The sequence below is a fragment of the Pleurodeles waltl genome, chromosome 2_1 (genome assembly GCF_031143425.1).
Source record: "Pleurodeles waltl isolate 20211129_DDA chromosome 2_1, aPleWal1.hap1.20221129, whole genome shotgun sequence".
Taxonomy (NCBI): Eukaryota; Metazoa; Chordata; class Amphibia; order Caudata; family Salamandridae; genus Pleurodeles; species Pleurodeles waltl.
Window position 1 is genome coordinate 121,491,824 of NC_090438.1, and position 10,817 is coordinate 121,502,640.

Genomic DNA, 10,817 nt, shown 5'->3' on the forward strand with positions numbered 1-10,817 from the left:
TGTTGTTGAGACGGGCCCTGCGAGGTCAAGAGACTCCGGAGTATGTTGAAAAGTGTATGAGACACTTGTTTTATGTTGTGGTCTGGTCGGTTTAATAGGTTGACCGGGCGTGGTCAACGAGTCGGTACGTGTGTTAAGGGAGTGAAAGAAAACTTCGACTTCGGGCTTTGACAAATTCTAAGTGCACTAGAATAGATCACTGACAAGTTGAGAGCAGAGTCTGCGGGTCAGATTTGCTTGCGAAAGTGGGGACCGAGAAAGATGGAATAACTGCCGAGGCTAGTGAAAAATCCCTAAGGTCCTGAAGCGATTGTGTTACCCTTCCTGTAGTAAACCAACGGATCTGTTTTATTATTATTTGGTTGCTCGCGATACATGCCAGAAGTTGTTACGAGAGGAGCTGAGTGAAGGAGGACTAGCCGCGAGGCTTTGTCAGCCGCAGTGTGTGTGTGAGTGTGACGTCACTAGGAGCCGCGCTGGGATAGGTTGGTTGCAGAGAAGGGTCGCGCACGGATTGGACGCAGTCCGTGGGACTCGATTGGAAGGGGAAAGGCAAGCGAAGAGTATTCCGGGAATTAAAGTCACTTATTGATTACAAATTTTGTGAAATAAAAGACGAGAAAATGAAATTTTTGAAAGCATTAAAGAGTGCGATGAAGGGGGAGTCTTACATTAAAGCGAGCGTAGGAGAGGAGACGCCACCCGAAGGTACACCAGCTTACATTGTAATGGAGGAAAGGGGGGTAGCTCCGTGCCTTTGGCTAAAGCAATGGCACAAGCTGACAGAGAGACATGGGAGCGTAGCGTTCCCGATCCATGGGACATTCAATATAAGGATCCTAGAGAATTTGAGATTCGCGATGTACGACATGAAGGTACCTCCAAGGCCAGCACAGTTTGAGGCTCTAGCGATTTGGGAACTAATGGCTAGACAGCAACAGCAAAAGAAGTTCGAGAACAGGATAAGAAAGGTAGAAAAGACACTAGCGGACGCTAGGTGGGATAATGCACAGAAGGTGTGGAGGTCAGATATATTGCAGGGGATAAAATTGTTTCCCGCAATTACTAAGGAAGAGGAGGCGACAGGCAAGAAAGCTACCTGTAAGACAAACAGGAGGTGTTCCAAAGAGAGAGAAGACGAGTCAGAGGATGAGGAGCTCATCATGCAATTGCTGAACGACCGTCCACCACCTTATGTAGAGAGTGAACAAGGTCCAAGTACCAGTTCTGCCCCTCCGGCACCGGTACAGAATAATGAAACTCCGAATTCAGAAACGCCATCGGGATCTAAGGACCCGAGTTTACTGTTCACCCCGCAGATACCGCAGGTTAGGAGAATATATCCAGATGTGCCTATAGTGAAAACAGCAGAAAATTATCAGCCGCAGGTCCCAAGGTACTACAGCAGTGACAACAGTACAGGAATGATTCTAGATCCAACCGTAATGGGAGTACAGAATGGTCGCAACCCAACATTGGCACAAGCTGAATCAACCCAGTTTTTGATGCCTCAAAAGCAGATGCAGGGGGGAACCGCACATGCTCAGATGACGGGGAGTCAGACGGGCATGCCGGCAATGATGACCCATAGTGTGGGAATGAACATGCCTCAGAACATGGGGAATGGACAGAACGCAGATGCGATATCCCTACCCATTACTGTAGGTCCACCGGTACCTTTGTACTTTCAGCCTAACTCAGGTACGAGCGGTCAAGGATCAGTGGTGCAGAATGGGACGGAAAGGAGGTGCATAGAAAACACTCCAGAGACAACTCCGATAGCGGCTCAGCCAACTGGATCTGGGTCCTTGATGGAGTTTAGTCCCATATGTGCTCAGTCAACAGTGGTGAGGTCGAGTCCCCCACTGATGATACCGCTATCATCGAACACTGAAAAGTTGCCGCAACAATCAATGGCAGCCGATGTGAATGCTACACTGATGGGGTTGAATGCGCAACAGCTAACACAGTGGTTCAACAGTCTGAATTCCACACAAAGCCCAGCCAGTGGGAAGGGAGAAGACTATCTGAATAGGGTAAGGTTGAACATGGAAGCAGAAGAATTGGTGGAAGGGACTATGGGTTTGAATAGGTTAGAGTCCTACTCGGAAGAAGAGCTGAGGTATCTATGTCCCAGGATTACGAGAGAAGTGAACAAGGTACATAGAAGGTTGCAAGAAATAGCTGACAAAAACGGGGTTGAGATAGACAAGACAAAACACTTGAGCAGGAGCTATAGATTGGATTTCGGGACCACAGACTTTGAACACATGAGGTCAGCAGGCATGAAAATACACCTTAGAGAATTGCTGCAGAGTGCACAAGTGTGGAGGTGCTTAGACAAATGGGAAAGCAGATGGGCAAAGAAAAAGGAAAAGAGGAAAGACAGTGTCCCAGAGCACAACGAGAAAAGACCACAGAGTAGTGATGCAATAACCATGTTACCAATGAGGGAGACAGCAGGGGGAAAATTAATACATGTACCGTGGCACAGAAGCGACATTCAGTCTTTTACGGATGATTTTCCCAAACTGAGAGAGAAACCGATTGAATGGTATCAACAGACTGATAGGTTTGTGAAGCTTGCAAAATGTCTTTGGGAAGACCTGAACACCCTCTTTGAGATTGTGGTTCCGGCAGATTTGTGGGAAGACTGCAAAAGGGCTGTAGGTTGGCCGACAAGTGAACCAGAGAGAGACAGGGATACGGGTGCACCATCACCTATGGTAATGAGCTTGTACTATAAGGTGATTGAGCATTTGAAGACGAAGGTTGCCGCGAAAAATGTGGATTGGCAGAAGATTGATCGAACTGCCCAAGAGGCTAAAGAGTCGATTCATGGTTACTATGAGAGGTTGTTGAAGGCGTTCAAGAACTACAGTGGCACGGAAACAATAGAGGCGAGGGACATGCTTCATTTTGTGTTTAGATTCGTGGAAGGGCTGAGACCAGAGATAAGTCAGATGATAAAGACGCATTTGATTTGTTGGCAGTCGAAACCTATTGATGAGGTGTTGAACTATGCGAAATACTGTAGCGACGAAATTGAAGTGAAACAGAAAAGGTTGAAAGAGAAAGTGATGATGATGCAACTTAAAGCAGCTCAGACAGGTTTGCAAGGGTTGCAAGGGTTCCAACAGCAGATACCGCAGCCGCAGCCGCAGGGAAACATGATGTTTCAGCCACAGGCGAGAGGCAGAGGCAGAGGAGGCTTTGGGAGTAATGGTCCGGATTTGAACACTGTTGTGATTCCGAATGGTGTGCAGGCAATGAAAAGGGTGATGCCGTGTCACGTGTGCGGAATCGTAGGGCATTGGAAACGCGAGTGCCCAATGGTGGTGCAGGAAGGTGCAGGTGTTGGTCAGCAAAACAATGATGTCAATGCATTCCAGACAATGAGGGGACCGAAAATGAGAGGTCCAAACCCAAATTTTCAGACCATAAATCAGCTGCAGGGATTACAGCCCATGCAGCCGCAGCAAATGCAGATGCCCCGTATGCAGATGACGCAAATGCAGCCAATGCAACAGCAGTTTCCTATGGTACCTAATCAGCAAATGCAAATACCCTTGGCACCAGTGAGTCAGCAGCAAGTGATGGTTCCTCCACAGGTCTCGGGTCAGGTGATGAGTACAAATGGCACAGTACAACAGTTCCCATTACACAGTGAGAATGGAATAAACGATGTATGGGAGAGTGAAAGTTCAGATGAGGAGGGAAATTGTGTGCTTGCAGCATCCTTAGAAGTTGATCAAAAGGGTCCATATGTGGAGGGAACAGTTATGGGTCATCGTGTTTCATTCTTGGTTGACACAGGAGCCACACGTTCAACTGTTAGGAGCATTGAAGTACCAAATTTGCCACTCTCAGGGAGAACAGTTCAAGTAGTGGGAGTAGCAAACAGGCACCTGACGAACCCAATCACAGATCCAGTACAAGTCAGAATTGGTAACTATCAAGGGTTACATAATTTTGTGGTATGTGACTCAAGCCCGATAGCACTGTTAGGGAGAGACCTATTGTGCAAATTGGGATGTTCGATTATGTGTTCGGACGATAGAATTAGAATTCAGACGAGCAGTGATGGGGAAGAAGAGGACAGTGTAGAAGGGGATGAGATGGAAACTGTCGATGAAGAATATCCTCTGATTAACCTTTTTCCGATGATAACTGAAGCAGATATTCCAGCTGAATTACGGGAAACAGTCGGAAAGGAAGTGTGGGATATGACAGGAAAAGAGGTGGGATTGGTGAAAGGAGTGGAACCAGTGAAAGTGACCGTAAAACCCAATGTAACCTTTCCCCAGACCCCACAATACCACATGGCACAAGACACCCTCATGAAAGTCGCCCAGCTCATTGACGAGTTTGTAAAACAGGGAGTATTGAAAGAAGTGTTAAGCAGTCCATGTAATTCATCAATCATGGGACTAATAAAGCCGAGTGGAAAGGTCCGAATTGTGCAGGACTTGAGGAAAATAAATGACATCGTAATTAAATGCTGCCCTGTAGTACCGAATCCAGCTGTGATAATGTTTCAAATCCCTTGCGATGCCGAGTGGTTCTCAGTCATCGACTTGTCACAAGCATTCTTTTCAGTGCCTCTTCATGAGGATAGCCAATTTCTCTTTTGTTTCAAATTCTTAGACAGAGTTTACAGTTGGTGTCGAATTCCTCAAGGGTTTTCTGAGTCACCGTCAATTTTCAATAAGATTCTAAAGAAAGACTTGGAAGCGTTAGAATTGCCATTCGAGTCAACCCTAGTACAGTACATTGATGACTTACTGATTGCATCTAAGACAGAAAGTGGCTGCACAGCCGATACCATTGCTCTGCTGAACCATTTGGGAAGGAATGGACACAAGGTGTCTCCTTCAAAGTTGCAGTTCTGTCAGAAGAAAGTGAAATATTTGGGTCATCAAATAGAGAAAGGGTCACGGAGAATAATGAAGGAAAGAATAACAAGTGTACTTCAAATGAGTCCACCAAAGACAAGGAGGGAGGTGAGGAAGTTTTTGGGGATGGTGAGCTACTGTCGCCAGTGGATTCCCAACTTCTCAACTCTAGCAAAGCCTTTACTGAAACTGACTCAGAAGGATGCCTTGGATGAAATTGAGCTGAAAGGAGATGAGATGGATGCTTTTATTGAATTGAAAGAATGCATGTGCAGGGCTCCAGCTTTAGGTATGCCTGATTACACAAAGCCTTTCACATTGTTTTGTCATGAACGTGATGCATGTTCTTTGTCTGTCTTGACCCAAGCCCATGGTGGCATAAACAGACCAGTAGCGTATTTTTCAGCTACTTTGGATCCGGTCGCAGCAGCACTGCCAGGGTGCTTGCGCGCCGTAGCAGCAGTTGGTATCAGCCTCACTCAGAGTGAAGGAATAGTGATGGGACACCCATTAACAGTCATGGTCCCTCACTCAGTTGAGATACTTTTGACCCGCTCCCGAACGCAACACATGACTGGAGCAAGACTCACAAGGTATGAAACAATAATTCTGGGCTCACCGAATGTGCAGCTGAAAAGGTGCACTACGTTGAATCCAGCAACCTTGCTTCCCGGTGAAAATGCTGAAATTGAGAACGCTGAAGACGTCGAGCACGACTGCCTTCAGGTGACTGAATTTTGCACAAAACCCCGACCTGACATTAAGGATACTAAGCTTGATGAAAATGACCAAATTGTTTTTGTTGATGGGTCATGTTTAAGAGATGCTTTGGGAATATTGAAAGCAGGATATGCTGTATGTACTGTAACAGGTGTCTTGGAAGCGTCCTGGCTTCAAGGAGTCTATTCCGCACAAGTAGCAGAGCTTGTAGCCCTTACAAGAGCATGCCAACTGTCTACATTGATGAAGGTTACCATTTACACTGATAGTCAGTATGGGTTTGGAATTGTGCACGACTTTGGGCAACTATGGTCACAGAGAGGTTTCCTGACCTCTTCAGGGTCCCCAGTGAAAAACGGGGAGAGAATAAGAGAATTGTTACACGCCATTCAGACGCCAGCCGAAATTGCAGTGGTAAAGTGTAGTGCTCATACAAAAGGACAGGACTATGTTTCCCTGGGAAATGCATATGCGGATCAGGTCGCAAGATTTTGTGCCTTGAACTGTATATTGCTCAGGGATGAATGGAATTCGATAAGTGAGCCAGAGCTCGAACCAGCTGAAGCATTTGCCTTGAAGGTCGTGGATACAATGGATGAACTAAAAGCATTACAGAATAGCGTCAGGGAGGATGAAAGAGATTCCTGGATTAAGTCACAATGTACAAAGAGACCAGATGAGTTATGGGTTTCAAATGAGGGAAAATTTGTTTTACCAAATAGTCTCTTATCGCAGCTAGCGCGGTTCTATCATGGGCAGGCTCACCTAGGGAGAGATGCCATGATAAGATTGTTAAAAACTGATTGGTTTAACCCCAGATTCCGTCAAGTTGCAGAAGCAGTTTGCCATCGTTGTGTCATTTGTCAACAGATGAACCCAGGAAAGGGAACGGTTGTGAACGTGAGCTACATTGGTAGGGCGGGTGGCCCGTTCAGCAGGATGCAGATGGACTTTATTGAGATGCCTGTGCATGGAGGTCTGAAGTATGTGTTGGTGATTGTGTGCATTTTTAGTCACTGGATTGAAGCATACCCCACACGTAGAAATGACAGCCTTACAGTTGCAAAACTATTGTTGAGGGAGTTGATACCACGTTTCGGATTCCCGATCTCTTTAGAATCAGATAGAGGAAGTCACTTCAATAACGAGGTGATAAAGTTACTTTGCGCAGCGCTGAACATTGAGCAAAAACTGCATTGTAGCTATCGCCCAGAGGCCTCAGGACTGGTGGAACAAATGAATGGTACACTGAAATCAAGAATGGCGAAAATATGTGCATCGACAAATTTGAAATGGCCTGACGCATTGCCTTTGGTGTTAATGTCAATGAGAAACACCCCTGACAGAAAGACTGGATTGTCCCCGCACGAAATTCTCATGGGCAGGGCCATGAGACTTCCTGCAGTTCCCGCGAACGCACTTTTGAATATTACAGATGATATGGTGTTAGACTACTGCAAAGGTCTGGCTGACGTGGTTCGCTCTTTCTCTCACCAGGTGGAAGCAACCACCTTGTCACCGATCCAAGGTCCAGGACACACACTGAAAGCAGGTGACTGGGTCGTGATAAAGAAGCACGTGAGGAAGTCGTGTCTGGAACCCCGTTGGAAAGGCCCTTTCCAAGTGATCCTGACGACCACTACCGCTGTGAAGTGTGCGGGAGTTCCCAACTGGATTCACGCCAGTCATACAAAGAAAGTGTTGTGTCCCACAGATGAGGAAGTTGAAGCGCTGAAACTGCCAGTACCTGATAACAAAGTGCCAAGCGCTGAGACAGAGCAAAACAGAACTAGAAGCGAACAGGCAGAAATAGAGGAGAGAGAAATATTCTCTGAGGACGAAACAACCGATTCACTTGGGGAAGACCAAGGAGAAACCTCAGACAGTGACGAAGCAGCTGAAAGTGACAAAGAGCCTGAAGAAAGTAACGGTGACAAAGGGCTCGAAAGAGGTGAAAAAGCAGGAGAGCCTGATCAGAGGAGGGCTTTCCCAGAAGCAGACGGTACAGAAAAAGAAAAGGAAAACCTGATTGACTCCCCAGAAGGAGGGGACAAGGCAGAACAGAACGAAACTGTTCAAACTTCTTCAGAAGAGATCGCAGGTCCATCAAGTGGACACAGTGCAAAGAGGAGACCAAGTATATCACCAGTAAAAGTAAGGACTAGAGAAACATTGAACGACGGTGAAGGGCCAAGAGTGAAAGAGAAAAGAAAGGAAGCGTCTGTCGTGATACCAACATCTAGTGAAGAAAAAGACTTTGCCAAAGAGAAAAGTACCAGTGAGGCAGAATCAAAGAGAGATGCAAAATTGAAAAGGAAAAGGATACCAAACAGGAGATATTCCGGTCCAGAATGGGCATATGTAGTCAATGACGATTGGCCTGACGAATTTGTATCTCTTAGCCTCGAGAACGAAGAAGAAGAGATACCAATAGAAAAGAAAAGTTTTATGGACACTATTGACTGAAAAAAAAAAGCTGATAAATGACATTGCTTGCTATAATCTAACGTGATACAACCAGCTGAGACATTGCTAAACCGGATGAGACATTTGCTAACTTGATAAGACTTTGATAACCTGATTGACTCTTAAACCCGATTTGAGACAACGTTGCTAACTGATAAAAGACTGAGTTATTGCCGAATTGAGACAAATGCTGCTAACCGATAAGTGACTGGGCTCCTGAAGAAAACTGTGTGAACATTGCGCTCGTTCAGCTTTGTAACTAATTGCTAAATCGTTCCTTTTACAGGTGCTTCTAGCTCTCTGATTCTATACAGATCATGACTAGGTACGCTACACAAAACAGTAGAGTGAAATATTGTAAATATGCGTGTATAGGCTTGATAACTGCATGTGTACTAATAATAATGGCAATAGTGCTTGCAACGCGTGGAAAGGGTGAGAATGAGAAAATTGATGCTTCTACTTCTGCTCCTGTTACTGTCACTGAACTAACCGCATTGAAAAGACTAGAATTAGATGAGAGACACTTGCATGATAAGAAGGAACTTTCGTATAATGTTTTCTATCGCTTGCTAACAGAATATGTTGAGACTATGGATGCGAAAGATTGTTATGTGTGTACACAGATACCGACATCGGTAACGGAAGGGGTGACTTATCACCACATGCCTCTTACATATGGGATTACATGTAGTTTAGTAACTTCTAGATTTTATGGTCAAACTAACATACAGTATTTTTACTCAAATTATGATGTTACCTTTGCATATGTTCCTATAATAACGCAACTAAGCCAGATTGCTAAAGATTGGGATGCTAAAATAATGAGGGAATTTTTCGAGCCAATGCAACCTTTTGAAACAGCTCACGCTCATAGGGAAAACCTTACCTGCTCGCTCTCTGCAGTAGAAATAAGCTTCTTAGATCGCACAGATGATAGAAGGGCACAAATGAATGCAAAATTAGAAAAAGAGCTAAGTAAGAGGACTTCAGTAGATAATTATGCTTTTGCCGCAATAAAAACACAAGGGAAAATAGCTTTAGACGCCTGGCATGTAGGGAAATTTTGTATATATCGTGGTGAATCTTATTATGATAACATTTTCGTGGGAGCAAGTGAATGTAAACATACGTTTATCTTTAAGGCCAAATGGACATTCATGCTGAACGGACTTGACCCTGTCATACCTGGTGTATATTACATTTGTGGGCATAATGCCTATTATCGTCTTCCAAAGGGATGGTGGGGGAGATGTTATTTGTGTTCCCAAAGGTTTATCAACTGGATGACCTATCGGTGATTCCAAAGACGCCTGGATCTCATCGTATCCAGAAAAGAGAGACCGCAGCAGCTGTGGTAGGAGATATATTTGGAGCCATGATTCCTTCATTGGGAGTTGTGTTGAATTCCATCAAAATAAGAAAGTTGTCTACTATAGTGGATAACATGTTGACAAAGTTTTCAGGTGCTATAATCCTGATGGATGCTGAACTTGCAGCAGAAAGAGCTATGACTCTTCAAAATAGGCTTGCCCTAGACATTCTTTTAGCAAAGGATGGCGGCGTTTGCAAAATGCTTGGTGCGCGTCACTGTTGCACGTATATACCAGACAACAGTGTGAAAATTAAAACAATGCTTGCAAATCTAACAAAAGAGAGTGCAGACTTGAAGGAATTGAAAGAACCAGGAGTTTGGGAGAAGGTTGGAAAGGGAATTGTTTCAGTGGGAAATTGGCTTGGTGGCATTTGGAATGGAATATTACTAAAAATAATACAGGGAATACTAATAGTACTAATTTGCATCTTTGGGATTTGGGGAATAAAGAGGGGAATACTAATGATCATGGAAAGAATTAAAAGAAGGAAGGAAGAGAAAATAATGAAAAGAATGGCAGAAGAATACAAGACAAGAACGAGGGGAACTAAAAGGGAAAGAGAACTGACAGAATTTTAATGGAATAAAATTTGTGGGAATGGTTTTGTGTGATGACAAGTAGTCATCAGAGGAGGGATTGATGACGCGGAAACGAAGGTTTTACATTTATTAGCGCATAAACGTAGTGCTGCAATAATCAAGTGTGACTTTAACCGAACTAATAAAGATTGTACGGGGACAAATGTGCCCTCAGAGTAGTTCGCCAACATTTATAAGCGTGCTTTATATAACGTGATGTATTAGAATTGTACTAATCTGACATAACCGTAAACGTGTGCTATGATTTGCTTGTTTGAAATGTTTTAACTTAGCATAACTTTAGTGGAGGCTTCGGCCTAGTTGCCTTGTCTCACGGTTTAGATGCTCGTGTTTTTCTAATGTGCTAATAAAACGTGTATTCTTGCTTGAAGCTGTACTTTTCCAGTGAGATTGGTTCACATGCTTATCTTTAAGGTTTCGTGCCAGCCTGGCATCTTCTTCTTTGCTCCAAGGTCAATCTGCAGGTGCAGACAATGGAAGCTCTGAAAGTGAGTTAATTGGTAAAATATGTTGCAACTTACGTTCCCGACTCCAAGGATAATGTATGCCTAGGTAGAAGCTTGTGAACTGTTGTTTTTGATTGGACAATTTGAAGCCAACCTATGAACCCTCCAATGGAAGACCTACTGGATTTGAACTGTTGTTTATTTAAACCTGGTGCACAAGAAGAAAGCAGCCATTAGACATTGCCATTGTCCATTACCCATTGACATTGCAGACATCGCAGCCATTATGGCCCATCTTGCCGACTTCGTCATTTT